This window comes from Vicugna pacos, chromosome 1 (genome assembly GCF_048564905.1).
Source record: "Vicugna pacos chromosome 1, VicPac4, whole genome shotgun sequence".
Taxonomy (NCBI): Eukaryota; Metazoa; Chordata; class Mammalia; order Artiodactyla; family Camelidae; genus Vicugna; species Vicugna pacos.
The window spans coordinates 67,721,336-67,744,813 of record NC_132987.1 but is presented as its reverse complement, the minus strand read 5'-3'; the positions used below and the strand labels follow the sequence as shown (position 1 = coordinate 67,744,813).

Genomic DNA, 23,478 nt, shown 5'->3' with positions numbered 1-23,478 from the left:
TTTACTTATTTATTTATTTTAATGGGGATACTGCGGATTGAACCCATGGCCTTGTGGATGCTAAGCATGAACTCTACCACTGAGCTATACTGTACCCCCCAAGAGTATATATCTTTATACTGTATTTAAAATCAAATTTTGAAAAAATAATGAATTACAGATTCCCGATGGCAGAGACCATGTTCATTAATGCAGGAAATATTGATTGATCAACTATTATGTGCTGGTCACTGTGCTGAGAGCTAGGGATGCAGCAGGGAATAAGACAACGCTGTCTTGTTCTAGCACCTAGCACAGAGCCTGGTACACAGCAGTTCATACTTGCTGAAGTGAATCCAGAGATATTAAGAAAACATTGTATAGCATAGGCATCCTAGACTCCTAGAAACAATACTCAGGACATCTGGATACTCCTATAACTCAGCAGAAACAGGAGGTTTGATTCATAAAGAAGGGCTGGAAAATCCCCCTGACTACTGTGGGAGCATCTCATGCTTTCAGAGACCTGCCCTGATGTGTTTTGCTGACTCTCTCTATACTTTCAGGTATAAACTGGCACAACCACACAAACTGGGCTGTGAGTCACTACTGCCTTATAGACGGATCTCAGAGACCTATTAACACTCCACACTATTGCCAGGGGCTGGAGTTGGGAATTAAAAAAAAAAAAAAGGCAACATACTAACTTCCCTCACCAACTTCCCAGAGTTGCGCTATTACCTAAAAGCACTTAGGTACTATTATGCAAATTATACATGCATGATTTCCATAAAAACCAGTCACAAATGTCAATTAGAGCTCATTAATATGCAATAAAATTCTCACTTGAAAACTATTAAGAGCCAAGAATGAATTCCACTTGGCTGCCCTCCTTTAATGAGAACTGCTGTGAAGTGCTCTATGCTATTTCTCATCAGCGAAACAGTAAGGTGTCATGACAGATCAAGCTTCAGGCAACAGAAGGACAAGAGAGAATGATCATTTGAAGGATTCAAAGACTGGTTTTGGACAGGTTGGAAGTTTTATGCTGCTATGGTTAAGACCTCAGTCCAGGACGCAGGCTGAGTGAATTCATTAATCTACCTTGCAAATGGAGCCATAGTGATATGGATCACTCCTTTAAAGGATGTTTGTAAGGGTGCCACACCGCTGGAAAAAGCTGGTAAATAAAACCGATCCTGAGGTTCGGTTTGTTCAGGAAAATGAATGTTCTACTCACCAAAAGAAGCAGAGATCTGAGGCCCTTGGAATTAATGGGACTCACCCTCTAAAAGCCTTCTGGTCAGGATTTTTATGAGTGAACTTATATGCTGTGTCACTGAGTTCCAGTTTCATCTGGCCATTGGATTTCTCTCAACTGTTGTTCAGTGTGGTTGTGCAATCCAAGACACTTGTGCGAGAGTGATTCAGGCTCTTTGAGGATAAAGAGATGGAAAATATAAGCTATCAACACTAAACTCTTCATTCTGCATCCATTTCCTTATTAAAATGGCTTAAACTTGGCCAGGTGGAGAATAGGCTTTTCTAAGTATAGTTTAACCCAGCGGTTATCAAACTTTAGTGTACATAAGAATTCCCGGAGAGCTCCCTGAAAACACTGATTACAGGCCCTCACCACCAGAGTTTCTGATTCAGTAGGGCTGGAGAATTTGCCTTTCTAGTAAGTTCCCAGGTGATACTGCAGCTGTTGATCTGGGAATCAATCACACCATGAGAACCAAAGTCTAGCTTAAGGAAGTAGAAAACTTTCATTAGAGTTTCAACCACACAATCCTTGGAATAACCTTTAACTTGTTACTCCAAGCTACTGCGAGGAGGCTCATGCACAAATATATAGATCAAGTCATTTGAATCACTCACTAGAAATTAATTTCAGGGAAGTACTATTGAGAAATCAGACACCTAGAATAGCACTCAGTTTTTTCATTCTTCAAACCATGATTCTCCAATGTTTGTTTGGACATGAGATGCTGATCAGTTATTGACCCTCTCCTGAAAAACATGCAAACATGTAATACTTTACATACAAAATCAGGAGACGGGATCACAGGCCATCGATCAACCTCCATAAACTTACGAAACATAAAACCCATTCATGACGCGTGAGAAGGCTGATTTCAAAACACAACTCAAGTGAAACCAGGGATAAAAAACAATTAAGTTTTTCTTTATATTATTCTCATAAAACAAATATTTATTTATGGCTACCCACAAATAAAGCATGGTGCATTAAAATGACAAATAAAATTAAATTAAAATTTAATTAAAATTTTAATAGTGCTTTTAAAATGTTTTTTCTTTAGTATAATAACCTTTGTCTTTTAATTGGAGTAGTTTATTCTTAAACTAATTATGGACATACATGAGTTTAAATCTCTTTGTTACTATTTGTTTTATTTTTCCAATCTATTCTACACTCTTTTCCTCATATTTAAAAAATTTTTTGTATTTGTATTTTATACCATTTTCCTATCAGCTTTTTAAAAAAGCTTTTTTGAGCTATAAATTACATACAATAAACCACATGTATACACATTTGATAAGTTTTGACATATGCATACCCCTGTAAAACCATTCTTTTATTCAAAATAATGAACAGGTAGTGACAGTCCTCCAACTTTCTTCCTTCTTTTGAAGTTGTTTTGGCTATTCTAGATACTACCATGAATTTTAAAATGAGGTTATCATTTCTATAAGAAAGTCATCTGGGATTTTGATTGGGATTGAACTGAATCTATAGATCATTTAGGAGAGAATTAATGTCTTAACAGTACTGAATCTTTTAACCCATTTGTCTTTCAGCTAAGCTGCTATAACAAAATGCCATAGACTAGGTGGCTTATAAGCAACAGAAATTTATTTCTCAAAGTTCTGGAGGTTGGAAGTCCAAGATCATGGTATCAACATGATCGTGTTCTGGTGAGAGCCCCCTTTCTGTTTGCTGATAGCTGACTTCTTGCTGTATCCTCACATACTGGAACGAGAGCTACCTAGCTCTCTGCCCTCTTCTTATAAGGGCACTAATCCCATTCTTGAGGGCTACCCTCATGATCTAATCACCTCCGAAAGGCCTTGTCTCCAAATACCACCACACTGAGAACTAGATTTCAACACACAAAGTTTGGAGAGGACACAAACTTTCAATCCATAGCATCTATGACCAAGGTATACCTCTCCATTAAATGGCAGAGATAAAGGTCTTCTTTAATTTCTCTCTATAATGTTTTATAGTTTTCAGTGTATAGCTCTTGCACAATTTTTATCAGATTTATCCCTGAGTATTTCATATTTTTGATGCTATTATAATTTTTTTAAGATCCTAATTTCAGTTGTTCAACACTGATATATACATACACACACACACACACACACACACACACATGCACAATTGACGTTTGTATATTGATATTGTATTTTGCAACCATGTTCAGCTCATTCATTAATTCTAGTAGCTCTTTTGTAGATTCTATTTAGTGTTCTATATAGACGATCAGGTCATTTGCAAATAAAAACAGTTTTACTTCTTCCTGTCCAATCTGGATGCTTTTCATTTATTTTTCTTTAGCTTATTCCTCTGGCTACGACCTCCAGGGCAATGTTGAATAGAATTGCTGACAGTAGCTATCTTTGTCTCATTCTTGATCTTAGGGGAAAAGACTTCGGTCATTTACCATTAAATATGATGTTAGATGCAAATGTTCCATAGATTCCCTTTATCAGGTTAAGGAAATTCTCTTCTGGTTTGCTAAGATTTTTTCTTTAATAAATCTGGTCGTTCACATTCCATAATACTTATTGAATAAACTTTTGATAGTTTTTGTCTTTCAAGGGATTTGTTCACTCCATCTAAATTGATGGAATTATTGGAATAAAATTGCTTATAATATCAATAGAATTTGTAGTGTTGTTACCTCTTTAATTCATGGTACTAGTAAATTGTGTCTGCTCTCTTTTTATCCTGACCAGTCTGATGAGAAGCTCATTGATTTTATTGATATTATCAATAAATCAGCATCCACTTTGATCTTCTCTACTTTTTTGTGTCACCTATTTTAAGATTTCTGCTGATTATTTCCTTTCTTCTGCTTACTTTGGGTCTCATTTTCTCTTTTTTTTTGTTCTAGTTTCTTAGAATGGAAGCTGAGGACACTGATTTAAGACTTTTCTTCTTATAAGTTCTTAGCACTATAAATTTCCACCTAAGTACAGGCATACCTCAGAGATACTGTGAGTTTAGTTCCAGACCACCACAATAAAGTGAATATGGCAATAAAGTGAGTCACATAAATTTTCTGGTTTCCCAGCACATATAAAAGTTACATATTATACTACACTGTAGTCTATTAAGTGTGCAATAGCGTTATGTCTAAAAAACCAATGCATGTACCTTAATTAAAAAATATTTCATAGCTAAAAAATGCTAACCATCATCTGAAACTTCAGCAAGATGCAATCTTTCTGCAATAGTAACATCAAATACCACTGATCACAGATCACCATTACAAACATAATAATAATGAAAAAGTTTGAAATATTACAAGAATTACCAAAATGTGACACAGAGACATAAAGTGAGCAAATGCTGTTGGAAAAATAGCACCAACAGACTTGTTCAATGCAGGGTTGTCACAAAACTTCAATTTGTAAAAAACTCAGTATTTGCAAAGTGCAAAAAAATGAGGTATGCCTATACTCCTTTTGATATGTAACTTTTCACTTGCATTCAGTCTAAACTAATTTCTCATTTCCTTTTTGATTTCTTCTTTGCTTTATGAGCTATTTTGAAGTATATTGTTTAGTTTCCAAATGTTTGAAGATTTCTATTATTGATTTCTTACTTAATTTTATTGTGGTCAAGAACACACTTTGTATGATTTGAATCTTTTTAACTATATTGAAACTTGTTCTGCAGCCCAGAATATGGTCTATCTTGATAAACGTTCCATGTGCACTTGAAAGGAATGTATACTTTGCTGTCAATGGGTAAAATGCTCTATATAGATCAGTGAGGTCAAGCTGATTATGTTGGTTCCTTCTATATCTTTTTTTTTTTGGATTTTTTTTTATTTAAGTGTAGTCAGTTTACAATGTTGTGTCAGTTTCTGGTGTATAGCATAATGCTTCAGTCATACATGAACATACATATATTCATTTTCATATTCTTTTTCACCGTAAGTTACCACAGGATATTAAATATGGTTCCCTGTGCTATCCAGTATGAACTTGTTGTTTATTGGATTTCAGGAGAATCCTCCTGTATTTTGAAACGAGAGACACTCTGCCAGAGTTCAGTAGGTATTCTGTGTGATTCAGTGGGCTTGTAGATGTAATTCTTGGTGTATCTGTGGGAGAGGGCAAGCTGTGAGTCTCTCTACTCCACCATCTTGGCACCTCCCTGACCCCTTCTTCTGTATCTTTAATTATTTTCTGTCTTTTTGTTACATCCACCACTGAGAGAAAGTTAATGAAATTTTGGACTACAATTATGAATTTGTCTATTTCTCCTCAAAGTCATATCATTTCTATTTCATATATTTTGAAGTTCTATTATTAGCTGCATAAATGTTTAGTATTGTTACATCCTAATGACTTGATTACTTTATCATTAAGAAATTATTTTCTTCATCCATGGTAATACTCTTTGCTCTGTGATCTACTTTATCTGATACTAGTATTGCTACTCAGCTATATTTTGATTATTATTAAAATGCTTAAAATTTTCCATTCTTTTCCTTTAATTTATTTGTGCCTTGATACGTAAAGTCTGTTTCTTATACATAGTATATAATTGACTTTCCTTAGAGGGGAGGGTATAGCTCACTGGTAGAGCGCATATGTAACATGAACTAGGTTCTGGGTTCAATCCCCAGTACCAATACTTAAAATAAACAGATGTATAAATAAACCTATCTACCTCCTCCCCCTCCAAAAACAAAGTTTAAAAAATTGACTTTCCTTTTTAATCCTATCTGGCAATTTCTGTCTTTTACCTGAGGTATTGAGATCCTTTATATCTAAAGTAGTTTATGGTATATTATCTATATTTTTAGGTTTAAACATATAATATTGCTATTGTTTTTTAAATTTATCTCCTCCCTTGTTTCCCCTTCTCTCCTTTTCTGTCTTCTTTTAGGTAAATTGAGTATTTTTATGATTCCACTTCATCTCTCTTTTGGCTTATTAGCTATACTTCTTTTCTGTGACTGTTTTTGTTTATAGATATATCCTTAACCTATCACAGTCTCCCCTCAAGTGGTATCATATCACTTCACATGTAGTATAAGAACCTGACCAAAATATACTTCTATGCCTCCACTACCAGCCTCTGTACTGTCATTGGCATATATTTTCTTTTACATATGTTATAAACCTCATAATACCTTATTTTTATTTTTCTTTAAATTGTCAATTATACTTACAAGAGGTTTAAATAATAACAAAAATCTTGTATGCTTCCCCATGTAGTTACCATATCTGGTGCTCTTCCTTTTTTTGTATATATCCATATTTCCTACTGGTATCCTTTTTCTCCTGCTGGAAGCACTTCCTTTGACATTTCTTGCAGTCCACATCTGCCAGTAATGAATTCTTTCAGCTTTTATATATCTGAGAAAGTATTTTGCCTTTGTTTTGAAAGATATTTTCACCGGACATAGGATTCTAGGTTGAGGGTTTTGTTTTATTTTTCTAGTACTTAAAAAATGCTGCTCCATTGCCTTTTTGCTTGCATTTTTTTTCCTGATGAAGTTTGTGAAAACTCTGCCATTCTTATCTTTGTTCCTCTTATGTAGTGTGTTTTTCCCTCTGGCTGCTTGAAGATTTTCAGTTTAGCACTGACTTTGAGCAATCAGATTATGATGACACATCTGGTGGATTTTTTTTTAAGAGCTTGTTGAACTTCTTGGATCTGTGAGTCTACAGTTTTCATCAGTCAAAAATGTTTCACCCATTATCTTTTCAAATATTTTTCTGTGCCATCCCTTGGGGCATTCCAATTACATATATATTAGTTTCTTATTACTCTAAACATTCTTGAACACTTTTCTGGGATGCAGTTAAATTAGTTGGGAATACTTTGGTACATTTGGGTTTTATTTTAAGATATCAGTCAGGATTAGAGCAGTGTTCAATCCAGGACTAATTTTTCCCCACTACTAAGTCATGATGACGTTTCAGAGCACACTACCCAATATTCCATGAATTATGTGCTTTTCCAGTCTGACCAGTGCGAACAGGCACTATTCCCCACCCTATGTGATTAGCAAGTATTGATCCCTCTAATCCTTTTGAATGGTTCTTTTTCCTTCCCTCACAACCATGTGCTGATAAGTACTCAGCTTAGAACTTGAGGTGTACTCTGTGAGAATCTCTGAAGTTCTCTCTGTGCAGTTCTGTCCTCTCCAACAGTATGTCAGGAAAAATCCAGCTGCCTCAGTCTCCCTATACTTGACACTGTCTTCTCATCTCAGGGAGTCTACACTCTCCCTTTTTTGCACCATATTCTAGAGTGTATCATGGTATGCCTCCTTTTTTTATTTTATTTCACTGAATATCAGAAACCACACATTAAAAATACAGGAGCTCTAGATCATTTTCTCTTTTCCAAAGTACATGTTTTTGGATCTTGTCAAGATGGCAGAGTAGAAGGAACTTGAGCTCACCTCGTCTCATGAACACAACAAAACCACAACTGACAGCTAAACAACCATCGATAAAAAAAGACTAGAACCTACCAAAAAAGATCTTCTACAACTGGAGACATAAAGAGGGAACCAAAGTGGGAGGGTTGTAGGGGTGCACTTGCCATATAAACGGGTCCTGAACCCAGCTGGTGAACAATTACATTGTGGAGGTTCTCCCATGGGAGTGAGAGTTCTAAGCCCCACATCAGGCTTTGAAGGCCAGTGGGGCTTAATTGCAGGAGCATCAGAGGACTGGGGAAACAGATTTAACTCTTAAGGAGCACACACAAAATCTTATGTGTACCGAGACCAAGAGCCAAAGCAGTGATTTCACAGGAGCCTCGGCCAGACCTGCCTGCTGGTCTTGGAAGGTCTCCTGGGGAGGTAGGTGGAGGGGAGTGGCTGTAGCTCACCCTGGGGACATAAAAGCTGGTGACGGGAGTATTCATCTGCATAAGCTCTCCTGGAGGCTGACATCTTGTTTGGGTCATTAGCACCAACACCTGGCCCCACCCAACAGCCTATAGGCTTAAAAGCTGGGACATGTCAGGGCAAACAACTAACTGGGTGGGAATACATCCCCACCCATCAGCAGAAAGGCCACCTAAAAACTGAGCTCACAGCCACCTCTAGGCATGCCCCTAGGGGTGCCTACCAAAGGGCCAGGACCCAGCTCCACCCACCAGTGGGCAGGCACTGGCCCCTCCCACCAGAAAGCCTGCACAATCCTCTAGACTAGCATCACCCATGGTAGTGGGGGAGATACCAGAAGCAAGAAAACTATCACCCCACAGCTTGCAGAGCCAAAACTGTAAACTCAGGCCAGACCTCTACCCTGCAACCAGCGAGCTCCTGGCCCTTGGGTGAGTACACTGCTGGGAGTGCACTGCTGGGACACATAGGACATCCCCTACAGAAGGACACTTCTCCAAGGCCAAGAAACATAACTAACCCACCATATAATAAAAATGCAAACAGAAATTTAGACAAAATGAGGTGGCAGAGAAATATGTTTCAGACAAAAAACAAGATACAACCTCAAGAAGAACTAAGTGAAGTGGAGATAGGCAATCTACCTGAGAAAGAGTTCAGAGTAGTGATAGTAAAGATGATCCAAGAATTCTGGAGAAGAATGAATGCACAGAGCAAGAAGTTAGAAGTTTTTAACAAAGAGCTAAAAAATATAAAGAACAACCAAACACAGTTGAAGACTACAATAAGTTAAATGAAAAATAACTAGAAGGAATCAATAGTAGAATAAATGGATCAGTGAGCTTGAAGATAGAGTAGTGGAAATCACTGCCACATAACAGAAAAAAGAAGAAAGAATGAAAAGAAATGAGAACAACTTAAGAGACCTCTAGGACAATATTAAGTGCACTAACATTTATAGGAGTCCCAGAGGGAGAAGATGAAAAGGATCTTTGAAAATATTTGAAGAGATAATAATTGAGAACTTCCCTAACATGGGAAAGGAAATAGTCAGCCAAGTTCAGGAAGTGCAGAGAGTCCCACATAAAATTAACCCAAAGAGGAGCACACAGAGGTACACAGTAATCAAATTGACAAAAATTAAAGATAAAGAGAAAATATTAAAAGCAACAAGAGAAAATCAACAAGTAACATACAAGAGAACTTCCATAAGATTATTAGCTGATTTTTTCCCCAGTAACTCTGCAAACCAGAAAGGAGTGGCATGATATATTAAAAGTGATGAAAGGGAAAAACCTACAACCAAGAATACTCTACCCAGCAAGGCTCTCATTCAGATTTGACAGAGAAATCAAAAACTTTACAGATAAGCAAAAGCTAAAAGAATTCAGCACCACTAAACCAGCTTTACAACAAATGCTAAAGGAACTTCTCTAGGTGGAAAAAAGGCCACAACTAGAAACAAGAAAATTACGAAATGGAAAAGCTCACTGGTAAAGGCAAACATATAGTAAAGGTAGGAAATCATCCACACACAAACTAATACCGAAGTTAAAAGACTAAAGTAGTAAAATCATCTGTAACCACAATAAGCAGTTAAAGGATACACAAAACAATTAGAATAAAATATGATATCAAAACCAGTAATCATGAGGAGAAAAAAGTACAAATGCAGGGTATTTAAAAATGCATTTGAAATTAAGAGATCAGCAACTTAAAACAATCACGTATATATATATATAGACTTCTATACTAAAACCTCACAATAACTGCAAACCAAAAATCTATAATAAACACACACACACAAAAGAAAGAGGAATCCAAACATAATGCTAAAGATAGCCATCAAATCACAAAAGAACACAAGGGGGGAAAAAAGACCTACAAAAACAAACCCAAAACAATGAACAAAATGGCAATAAAAATATACATATCAATAATTACATTAAATGTAAACAGATTAAATACTCCAACCAAAAGACATAGCCTGGCTGAATGGATACAAAAATTAGATCTGTATATATGCTCTCTATAGCCCTCTATACATATATACATACAGACTGACAGTGAGGGGATGGAAAAAGGTATTCCATGCAAATGGATACCAAAAGAAAGCTGGAGTAGCAATAGTTATATCAGACAAAATAGACTTTAAAATAAAAACTGTTATAAAAGACAAAGAAGGATACTACATAATGATCAAGGATGATCGAGGAATCAATACAAGAAGAGTAACAACTCTAAATATATATGCACCCAACATAGGAGCACCAAAATAAAGCAAACATATTCTTTTTTAGGGGGGGAGATAATTAGGTTTACTTGTTTATTTTTTTTAATTTATATATATTTTTATTGAAGTACAATCAGTTTACAATGTTGTGTCAATTTATGGTGTACAGCACAATATTTCAGCCATATAGGAACATACATATATTCATTTTCATATTCTTTTTCACCATAAGTTACTACAAGATATTGAATGTAGTTCTCTGTGGTATACAGTATAAACTTATTTATCAATTTATATATAGTAGTTAGTATCTGCAAATCTCAAACTCTTAATTTATCCCTTCCCATCCCTTTCTCCCCCTGGTAACGATAAGTTTGTTTTCTATGTCTGTGAGTCTGTTTCTGTTTTATTAATAAGTTCGTTTGTCTTTTTTTTTAGATTTCACATATAAGTGATCTCATAAGGTATTTTTCTTTCCCTTTCTGGATTACCTCACTTAGAATGACATTCTCCAGGTCTATCCATGCTACTGCAAATTGCATTATTTTATTATTTTTTATGGCTGAGTAGAATTTATTTTTAGAAGAGGTACTGGGGATTGAACCACTTGAGCTATACCCTACCCCTAATCAAACAAACATTAACAGACATAAAAGGGAGAACTTGACAGTAACACAGTAATAGTGGGGGACCTTAACACCTCCCTTACATCAATGGACAGATCATCCAGACAGAAAATCAATAAGGAAACACAGGCTTTAAATGACAAATTAGACCAGATGGACTAAACTGATACTTACAGAGCATTCCATCTTGAAGCAGCAGGATATATATTCTTCTCAAGTGTATATAAAACATTCTCCAGGATATATCATGTGCTGGGCCGCAAAGCAAGCCTCAGTAAACTTAAGAAAATTGAAATCATATCAAGTATCTTTTCCAACCACAACACTATGAGATTAGAAATCAATTACAAGAAAAAACTGCAAAAAAAACCCCCACAATCACTAAAGAAATCAAAAAGGAAATTCAAAAAATACGTAGAGACAAATGAAAATGAAAACACAATGATCCAAAACCTATGGGACACAGCAAAACCAGTTCTAAGGGAGAAGTTTAGAGCAATACAAGCTTACTACAGGAAAGCAGAAAAACCTCAAATAAAGAACTTAAACTTACACTTAAAGCAACTACAGAAAGAAGAACAAACAAACCCCAAAGTTAACAGAAGGAAAAAACCATAAAGATCAGAGCAGAAATAAATGACACTAAAAAAAAAATTGAAAAGATCAATATAAAACTAAAAGCTGGTTCATTGAAAAGATAAACAAAATTGATAATCTTAAGCCAGACTCATCAAGAAAAAAAGGGAGAGGGCCTAAATCAATAAAAACAAAAACAAAAAAGGAGAAGTTACAACTGACACTACAGAAATACAAAGGACCATAAGAGGCTATTATGAGCAACTACAGGCCAATAAAATGGACAACCTAGAAAAAAATGGATAAATTCTTAGAAAGGTACAATCTCCCAAGACTGAACCAGGAAGAGAGAGAAAATATGAACAGACCAATTACCAGTACTGAAATCAAATCAGTAATTAAAAACCTCTCAGCAAACAAAAGTCCAGGACCAGATGGCTTCAATGGTGAATTCTACCAAACGTTTAGAGAAGAGTTAACACCTATCCTTCTGAAACCATTCCAAATAATTGCAGAGGAAGGAACACTCATTCTATGAGATCACTATCACTGTGATATCAAAACCAAACAAAGATATCATAAAAGGAGAACATTAAAGGCCAATATCACTGATGAATATAGATGTAAAATCTCAACAAAATATTAGCAAACTGAATCCAACAATATAGTAAAAGGATAACATACTATGGTCAAGTGGGATTTATCCCAGGGATGCAAGGACCTTTCAATATCCACAAATCAATCAATGTGATATACCAGATTAACCAACTGAAGAAAAACCATATGATCAACTCAACAGACAGAGAAAAAGCTTTGGATAAAATTCAACATCCATTTATGATATAAACTATTCAGAAAGTGGGCATAGAAGGAACATATCTCAACATAATAAAGACATTATATGACAAACCCATACGTAACATCATACTCAATGGTGAAAAACTGAATTTCTCCTAAGATCAGGAACAAGACAAGGATGCTCACTTCCTCCACTTCTGTTCAACATAGTTTTGGCAGTGCTAGCTACAGCAATCAGAGAAGAAAATGAAGTTTAAAAAATTTAAATAGGAAAAGCAGTAAAACTGTCACTGTGTCAAGATGACATGATACCATACACAGAAAATCCTAAAGAGACTAACAGAAAACTATGAGAGCTCATCAATGAATTTGATAAAGTTGCTGGATACAAAATTAATACACAAAAAACCTGTTGCATTTCTATACACTAACAACAAAATATCAGAAAGAGAAATTAAGGAAACAATCCCATTTACCATTGCTTCAAAAAGAATAAAATATCTAGCAATAAACCTACCAAAAGAGGCAAAAGACCTGTACTCTGAAAATTATAAGATGCTGATAAAAGAAAATGAAGATGACAGAAACAGATAGAAAGATATACCATGTTCTTGGATTGGAAGAATAAATATTGTTAAAATAACTACCAATGCAATCTACAGATTCAATGCAATTCCTATCAAAAATGGCCTTTTTCACAGAACTAGAAAAAGTAATTTTAAAATTTGTATGGGAACACAAAAGACCTCAAATAGCCAAAACAATCTTGAGAAAAAAGAACAGAGCTGGAGGAATCATCCACCCTGACTTCAGACCATACTATAGAGCTACAGTAATCAAAACAGCATGGTAGTGGCACAAAAAACAGACATACAGATCAATGGAACAGGATAGAAAATCCAGAAATAAATCCATGCACTTATGATCAATTAATCTAAGACAAAGGAGACAAGAATATATGATGGAGAAAAGACAATCTCTTCAATAAGTGCTGCTGGGAATACTGGACAGCTACAAGTAAAAGAATGAAATTAGAACATTCTCTTACACCATATACAAAAATAAACTCAAAGTGGATTAAAGATCTAAATGTGTGACTGGATACTATAAAACTCCTAAAGGAAAACATAGGCAGAACACTTTTTAACATAACATTTTTTGGGATCTATCTCCTAGAGTACAGGAAATAAAAGCAAAAATAAACAAATGGGACCTAACTAAACTTAAAAGCTTTCACACAGCAAACAATACCATCAACATACTGAAAAGACAATCTACTAAATGAGAGGAAATATTTTCAAATGATATGACTGATAAGGGATTAATATCCAACATATATAAATAGTTCATACAACTCAACATCAAAAAAGACAAACAGCTTGATTTAAAAATGGGCAGATACACAGGGAACTATATTCAATATCTTGTAGTAACTTATGGTGAAAAAGAATATGAAAATGAATATATGTATGTTCCTATATGACTGAGCATTGTGCTATATGCCAGAAATTGACACAACATTGTAAATGGACTATACTTTGTTTAAAAATATATTATAAATAGATAAATAAATATTTTTTTAAATGGGCAGAAAGACTGTTTGGCTTTTTTACCTCTTGGTCTGTGCTACTTCTAAATTGGTGAATGACTTGTAAGGAAAATATCTCATATTTATTGGGCTGATTCCTCTGTGCCTCTTTCCTTTCCATGATCATGGTCGCTCATGTTCCAACTCATTTAGTATCCTTGAATTCCCTTTTTCCCCTTCTTAGTCCTATCAGGCTACAGAATGTTCTGCTCAGCTTCTCTGACTCTAAGCATCTGGGTTTTGCCTGGCTTCTTAGCTTCTCCTCACATGCTACTTAATAAATGGTAAATGTCTCAAGGAAAAATACAACCTAGAATGTGGGGCATTCAATAAATCTCTCTTCTTTCTGAGGTCTTAGCTCTCAAGCCCTGGCTATCTTTTATGCCTTCAAACAGATTTCTGAAATCCAGCTTTTCTAGATGTCTCCTCTGGGAGCAATGGTCTACTACCAGGTAATCCATTATGTCCATACGCAGATGCTTAATGTCTTGTAATATGCTTAACCTTAAATTTTTTTTTACTGACAAGACCAAACTCTTAAAGATAATCTTCACAGACACAAATCACAGTGCAAACAGTGTAAGACGTAACTAACTATCTTTACTGTTAACTATGAGACCATCTAAGATACATTATAGAATGCCTAAGATGTAAGAGACAAACTTTACAGGGATTGGTTTAACTATCAGTATTACTCTGTTAGTGCATATTTGGAAATTAAAAGTTTATGTAAAATGACGTATTAACAGAAAAGATGATACTATTCTTCAGGTTTATATACATCCAAACCAAAGTTAAAATTTCTCCTTAGAAATTAGTCACAATGACTTCTCTCCTGGTTTTCTTTTCTTCTCTTAGTTTTCAATCTAGGACACAAAAATCCATTTGAAAGCTACTGAGTAAAAAGTGCAGCATGTGTTACAGAAGCCAGCAGCAAAATGTCTGCCACAAGACTTCATAATTTTGTTGCCTCTGCTTCTAATGTTTGCATTCTGAACACAGAATCACAACTGGGTTTCTAATATAGATTAGAGATCATAGATTTCCACAGAGTGTCCATAAGCTCACAGGCCCACTAGTCACTGAGAAGCCTTCAGCTGAGGATTTTAAAATCTCATACACTTCTTGCTACTTTGTCAGTTCACCATTTATTTATATTTCACTTGCTCATACTCACCAGCTTCCCTTAATGCTTCTCTATTTTCTGCAACCCTGGTGTAGTGAGGAATCCCATTCCTCTCCAGTCTTGTGGACTAGACTGAATTTTTATGTGCAAACAAGAAAAAAACTAACAATGAAACCCAAGTAGTCCTGGGATGCTCACTCCAAATGCCAGATTGGGTAAAATCATTTGTTTAAAAATGTTCACATCTGTTGCTTGGCACTGATCCTTAAGCTCCAAGACCCCTACCTTCTCAACTAATTATCTTCATGTCAAGTAATCAGTTGTAGTTGATTGACTATATACTCATAAAAATCCCCAAATCCCAAATCCTTCAAAATAGAGGGAAGAGACCGGGATGGAATCAAAGAACTTTTCTCAATCCAGCTATTAAGGAAAGGGCACAACAAAAAACATGCAGAGACAATGCTGTGAGAAAGTACTGAAACAGCCTATTTTCTCTGAAAGCACCCCCTCCACACTGATCGCACTGCTCCTGCCACAGATGAAGACCATGTATAATTCCTCAGCATGGAATAAATGAGCAAGGGGAATTGTAAACAGTCTGGCCAACCAGAAGCAACAGACACAATGCAACCGAGATACGGCAGACCCTGCTCCCCACTGATATAATCCACACTTGGCAAGGATGAATTCTCACTGCAGGGCACTCCTGCCTAAACACACAGGCTGCCCGGAGAAAGGCGGTGGGAGAGGGGAGAGCAAGACAAAGAAGGGAGGCAAGCAACCGCTGCAGGGGAGACCCACAGTCAGCATTAAAATTGTGTGTGTTCCCTTTGACCCAGGAACGCCAATTTGGGGAATTTTCCTTGGAAAATAAAAACCAAAGTGTAAGGATAAATGTAGAATGTTCATTGTGGCATAACTTGTTGTGTAAAACAAAACAAAACAAAACACTGGAGGAAAACCCAGAATATCTATCAATACAGAAATAACGGGGAAAATTATGGAACTTCCTGCAAAGCAGTACTAGGTAGCTATTAAAAGCAATACATTGGATCAATTATACGTATATATTTATAAAAAATGTACATAATATAATAAATAAAATGAAACATAGAGTAACTATTATTATATAATTCCATTTACACGTGAAATAGAAAATAACTCTACAATGTTTGAACGTAGAAAAGGAGTGAAGTGGTTTTGTCAGGAAGACAGAGGAGAGAAGAGGTGGAGATAGTAACATTTTCTTCATGTACTGCTATCTTACTAGACTTGTTATAATGAGTGTATATTACTTTTATAATTTAAAATTAAAATACACTTAAAATATAAAAAGGATTTATTACAGCTGTAGAGTTATTTATTAAGCTGTATAAGTAATGCCAGACCCCAGAGCTCAGTGGGAGTGTGTAGTTCTCTGGCATTTGCTTTAAATTGATCCTGGTGGTTAGAGGTAGACAACAACTTCTGCTCCTAGAGAGAGGCCTCACCTCGAGTCCCTCCATTGAAGCCAACTAAAGTACAGACTCGACAGCGCCTCTGGGAATGGCCAGTGGTTGTGGAATGAAAGCTACATCTACCTCTCCAAAGGCTCAGCGGCAGAGCCTCCCAAGGGGCTGCCAGAGCTGGTGAGCAGCCGGCAGAGGTGTGGACGAGAACAGAACAGGCTTTTATCTGGGAAAATCCCGCTACTCCGACCACTAACAGCTTTTCTTGGCTCCTGTTCCATTCTCCTAAGATGAGATGCACAAGATTTGCCCAGCTGCTGCAGGAATCAACACTAAACTCTGTGGGAAAGATGCTGCCACCCAGGTTAAAGTGTTCTGTGTTAGCACCTTGGCAGAAGATTCTTTGAGGACTACTAGAAGCCAGTTGTGGGACTTCCAATTGTCACCCACATGATGTCATTAAGGCCCTGGAGGTGTGACAGTTGGCTTAATATTTGCAATTTGGTTTCATGCTAATAGAAGCTTCCAGATCTTCAGGGGAGCAATAGATATACAAAATCCAATCACAACAGAAGCTAGCAGCCTGCAAAGAATTAACTTTTCTGTTCATTCATCTTCCAACATCTTTTTTTCTGTTCTTGTACAATCCTCTGTCCTCCATCTGTGCTGCTTCTTTCTCCCTGCTTGATTTCTTTAGTAGATTTCTTACTTAATGTTTTCTTGATTATCATAGAGATGCATGCTTATAATAGCAATTGTGGAAAACATGGATAAATTTAAAAAAGAAAAATAATCATTTATAATCCCACATCTGGTAATATTTAGAAATGATTTCTTGTTATCTTTATACTTACTTTTTTTAGAGTAGGTCTACATTTGTGTATCTTTGCAAGTACAGTTGAACTCACGTATATATCTAACATCATGAAAGAATATGAGAGAATGTGATGGAAGTGGGAAAGGGGGTTTGGACGGCGTGTTGCTGCTAGTCTCTGCACGGTTGTGGTGTGGCTATGTGTTCTGGTGTGTCGAGCCTATATTAATATTCCTCAGACTGACTGACAACAGCCTCTTCTTTTCCCTTCACGGCTGCCTTGGAAGTCAGCAATATTTGCTGGAAAAGATTCCCATGGTTGGTTATTTGATCTTCCTTCCTCCCAGTTTTTCACTTGCAGATAACTGGATACCTAGCAGGTCACTACTCCCTCCCCTTTCCTGTCTCCTGACATTGTCTCTACTACTCCCTCTATACTCCAGTCTTCTGGGATAACAAACAGCATCCAAAAGCAGGCAGCTGTCATTTTGTCAGGGCACAAAAACAGAAATGTCCATTTGGAAAAGGCATTCAATTAAGCTTGCAGCCTGTTTGCCTGTTCACCTGTTCAGGGGAAATATTACAACCAATGTGGCCCTTGGGAGATTCCACTTCATGCAGAAAATAAGGAATATTTTAGATTAGGGCCAAGAAGGCCATTGTTGGTCTGGAGTTTTGCCCTTTCCCTAGTTAAGACACTGGCATCTGCCTCCTCTCTCAAGATCTCCCCAGTTACCCTTGGAAGTCAGGATGGAGAGCTGACAGTGCTGACTGACAGTCCGACCTTCCAGCACAGGTGGACAGGAGGGCCCAGAGCCTTCTTTCCTGGGTGTTCCCAGTGTCACTCTGGAACAGGTGCCCATGGCAGTAAGAGAGCAGTTCCAAACAGCAAGGTCCAGAGCAGAATCGTGAAGTTTCTCTAAGAAGTCCTTCCATGCCCTTTTCTGTCTTCACACTAAGAAACCGCTTGTCCCCATCGGGACTTCAGAACTCTCTGGCTAATCTACACACATGCAAAGTTCCTCGCAGCAGCCCTGAAGACTGAATTCCCCAGGACCATCACTTCCACAATGATCTCTTCCTTATCACAAACATCATCAAGTGGAGATACTGAGAGGTTTCACACCTCTCGCTCCCTATTTTTCACTACAGAGTTAAAAATAAACATCCTTGGGCACTTTTGAACAGGAATCGCAATCTGAAGGGAGACACGTGGAAGGTGGCCGGCAGTCCAGTCTACAGGTTGTCACTCTGCGTGGCCTCAGCCCTCTGCTGCCAGTTTTCTCTGCAGTCACTGTCCAGTAGCCGGGTCGAAGCAGGTCTGAATTCTGCAAAGACGGTCCGCCGGCCTCACTGCCTTGGTCCTCTGTTGCCAGGCAACCTAGCCTGAAGTACACTGACCCAGATTTAGGTTCAGGCGATAAAGGGGTACTTAGACCATTTCAACTCCCCTCCACTGAGGCAAAGTGGACATAAAAGAGGTCAGAGGATGCAGCATATGGCCTATGAATTCAGTCTGACTCGGAGCATTCTGAGTGTATGTGGGATAAGGGGCAAGACGGCGGTTGGTGAGACCTGTTCCTGGTGAGTCCCCGGAGTACACCAAATGGATCTGACCTCCACTTGTCTACATCCTTCAGAGTAGACTACACAAAGTCTCTAGATTGGAGAGCGCCGAATCCTAACCACTAGACCACCAGGGAGTGTCACAAAATCTCTAGACTGGATTGGACATGGTAGAAAATTCTGGAAGTGCCTTAGACATAAACAGACCTCAAGGCCTTGCTCAGGCTGGATACACCATCCAAGAATTATTTAAAATTGGACCCAATCTCAGGTCAAAAGTTATGTGTTTACCTACAACAGAGTGAAGTCCACGCTCTTGGTTCTTTACAAGTTGGCCTTCAGTTATCCCGCCTTATCTCTCACTGCAAACCTGCCCTGACCCTCCACGCCCCACCTCTTCACCTTACTCAAGCCACACCAGCACTCAGCCCCACCTCGAATGTCTGCTCAACTTACTTGTCTCTCTGGAAATGCCCTTCCACACCACAGCTGCCAGTCAAACAGCCACATCTCCTTCAGAACTTGACTCAAAAGGCGCTTCTTCCTTGGAAGAAAATAATGATCCCTCTTGAAATAGCTAGTTCTCTACCCTCCACCTGGAAACTCTGGCTAGCCTCCACTCCTTCCCCCATACTTTCATAGCAGGTGTGATAACTTAATTATAGCAGTCGGCAGAGTTGTCTTATGTAGGCCTTGTCTACATCGGTGTTGAAGGAACTGTGTCCTTTACAAGGCTGATTATTTCATTCATCTATTTGGAATGAACGCACACCATCTTAATTAATCCCTCCTCACGATGACAAGCTCTTTTGCCCCAGCCCCTCTGCACTCACACCTTCAGGGATACTACATTAACCGTCCCTGCTCTTCTGGAATCATTTTTGTCAGCACAAGCGTCTTTCTCCTGACCCAGACACTACTGATACCCATTCTTCTGTGTGCTCACTCTCCCCTATCCCTAGAAAGCAAGGTGCTCTGCAAGGTGGGTTCAATATCACCAATGTTCTCTGGCCGTATCATCTGTCTCTGTTGGAGCAGCTCATGATTATGACAAGTGTCTCTGAGAAACACCTTGAGAAGTCCGGATGGAAACCAATGCCCCATGGAAACACATAAATATTTTATCAGGCTCTGAACAAGACTCTTGTTCATAAATATTTCAACCCCTCGATGGCAGCATCCTCAGTGGCTGATCAGAGTCAACTTGTGCTGGGATGGGAAGCAGGGAGGAGGAGGGGGACACAGCAGCGGTGGCAGCAGGCACTCTACAGTCTCCTTTACGGATCAGAAGCACTGAAAGTGCACTCAGGGGCTGCCCGATTGGCATGGACACTCATTTTCCAAGTGCCCTCTCTCGGCAGCGGGAGGAGGTCAGCGCTCAGTGGGGATGTCTACGGAAGGCAATGTGGGGCGGCAGGCGGTGCCACATCAGTCACCGCCCCCATAACCTGCCAGACTTCTCAGCACTGGTGGCACAAAGAAGACTTCCAGATAAAGTACACAGGACTCAAAATCAGGCAGAATCTATAGGAATGCTCATGGCAGCTTTATTCAAAATAGCCCCAAACTGGAATCAACCCAAGTGTCCATCAATAAGAGAATGGAGAAATAGATGGTAGATATTCATATGGTGGAATACTATCTTGGAATAAAAGGAAATGAGCTACTGATAGACTCACGTGGATGAATTTCATAGACACTGTGTCCAGCGAAAAGAAGCCAGACACAAAAATATATCCTGTGTGAATGTTGTTTATATGATGTTCAGGAACCAGCAAAACTAATCTGTGATAACAGAAATCGTAACAAAAGTTGCTGCTGGGAGGTGGGGGTGACTAGCAAGGGGCATGTGGGAAATTTCTGGGATTGAAAAGTCTATATCTTTTTGGGATGAGGGTTTGTCAAAAATAACCCAGTTTCTGGCACAGGACTCAACTTCGAAGCACTGTGACGATACAAGTGGCTACTGAGCCCCAGGATCATCACTCACCTATAAAACATTGATTAACCTGAATTACTTACAAGGACTTCTAGTATTTTACCAAGCATTCTGCAACCCTCATGGCAGGCAAGGTCTTGTTTGTGTCATTTAATTATCTAGTTAATTCAATAATTATTTATTAATTGCTTACAATATGCCAAACATAAACAGAGCCATGGATAAAAAAAAAATCTTGTCTTTATGAAACTTACATTTGAGTGGCGGACATATGGATGATTAACATAGAAACAGACATACTATAAAATACCAGGTAATGATGAGTGCAGTAAAGACAGCTAAAGCAGGGTCAGAGAACAGGGAGTGACAAAGCACTGTTTTGGATCAGGTGGTCAAGGATGGAGAAAGTAACACTCGAAAAGAGCCCTGAATGAACTAAGGAAAGAAGCAGTGCACATATCTGAGGGAAGAGTGTGCAGGCAGAGAAGAGCAGGGAAGACGGTAAAGTGAGGGGAGAGTGACAGAATATGTCAAAGAGGCCAGATCGCACAGGGCTTTGGTAGGTCCTGGTAGAGAACTGGATTTTATTACAAGTGTGAGGGATTTTATTCCATTGGAGGGTGTTAAACAGGGGATTGATATAATCCAACTGATGTTTTAACAATGGCAAAAAGGAAGCAATTAAGAGATTTGCCTAAGATCTAAAGCAAGAGTCAGAAGAATAAGATCCTATCCCCGCCACCCCCGCCCCCAGAAATGTTAATTTCCTTCACACATCTATTTCTTAAACACCTTCTAATTCAAGCTCTGTCCAGGACCAGATAACATATGCCTGGATTGCAAAATCTGATTTTTATTAACAGTTTACGTCTGAAGATGATTATAAGTTTGTAAGAGAGGTAGGTAACTTTTCTGTACGTCTGAAATTTTTCATAATAACATGTCCTTCAACATGTTATAAAAAGAGGTAGGAATGTGCATCATTTATCAAGGTAAAATTCATCAGTAACTGCATATGAATGTTAGGGTTCTCAACACCTTTCTGCAAAATAAACAGTCTAATTTTTAACTAAATGTGGAACATTCTTTTCAGCTTTCAAATCCATCTTGTGGGCCCCAAGTCAGTTCACCTTCCACCATCTCTGTGGAAGGTCAGAGCCTCAGTGCTTTTCTCCTCTCTCCCTCAGCCCCCACTTACTCTCTGAAAACCTACAAGAGAGCAGAAAGAAATGCAAATTCGGGAGAAGGGGAGACTTTTCAGAGATGTTCTCTACAACATCAACCCCATCTGGAAATGGCCCTATGATCAAACAACAAATAAGGAACGATTAAAACCTTCAGCAGGAAACAAACTGTTAAGCGTCTACTGTCCTCCCCAGAGAACCTCTTTCCCTTCATCATTACTCTCCTACTCTTCTGAGTGCCTCCTGGGCGGGAAGTCTAGGCTGGAAGTTGCTTCATCCCACCTACCCTTGGGCCACAATTCTGCTTCACTAGACTTGGAAATTCTCTATCCCCAGGCTATCATAACTCTGCCTCTGACCAGGCTTAATGCTAGACTTTACTGGGGAACAGGGAGAAGCTAAAAGCTGGAGGCAAAAGAGAAGGGGAAATATAGGGAGCACTCCAGAGACACTGGCAGCCCTGAAGTGGAATTAGGCTGGCAAAATAGGGACCAGAGAGCCACCATTCCCCTCCCAAAGGATTCTTAACTCAAGCAAAGCCTGCCAAGGCATTTTCTTCTCCAGACTCAAACTACCTTAACAATACATACAAATCACTTCCTCAGCCATTTGTCTCCACACCCTTTTGCTCCAACTGCAGCAAAGGAAGAAGCTACTGTTTTGCAAGCCTGGCTGCTACTCAGCCTGCAGGGAGGCCTTCTATGCTGCATTTAGCCGTTGGTGGAGAAAAATCAGTTTTCCTTTGCAGGCCTTGCTGCCTCATACAATTGCATCAACAATTTTTCCAGCTTTTAATCCCCACCTCAAAATCTCTCACTTTTACGTGGAGATGCCATAATTTAATGTTACCCTCCATATCCTGGTTCAAAGGACTACACCAGAAAAGACATTTCATTATAGGCTAGGACATAATTTGCCTATTATTCATGCAGGCATGTACCTAGGAAACCAACAAAGGGAAGAGTAAGAGCATGCCAAGACTTCTCGCCCCACAGATTTCTATTCTAAAATGTTAACAACAAAACTCGATTAAAAAAAAACCTCAAGGTTCGGATTCTGCAGTGTCGCATATATACCTAGACACACACCATTCAGACGCCAAGTTCAAACAAGTGGCCTCAAGTTTCCGGATAGAGCCAAGTAGGAGACGAGTGCTCGCCAGGTACAAGGATGCTGCAGCTCCCAGGAGACTCTCCTCGGCCCAGAACAAGGCAATTCGACAGACCGCGGTGCAATAAAACTTTCTCTCTTCAGGACTTCACAATCTCCGTGAGGAAGTCCACCCTATCTGCCGCCCTGCACCCCTGGGTGAACGCGCCCCTGCCAGGCAGATGGGACAAGCCTGGCGAGGAGGCTCTCTCCCTGCAGTTCCGTCTAAACAGTCTGTCGCTTATTCAAGCAAACACAACAGCCGCAGCCCCTCTTCCCAACAAACACCAATGCTCTCCTCCCTCTCCTCAGGA

General features: G+C 38.5%; 1 protein-coding gene across 1 annotated transcript in view; it reads right to left on the bottom strand.

Moving 5' to 3' along the window:
* The window catches only part of GPR156 (G protein-coupled receptor 156), a 102,438-nt gene that overhangs the window by 78,640 nt on the left and 320 nt on the right, over positions 1-23,478 (bottom strand). The window lies entirely within an intron of this gene.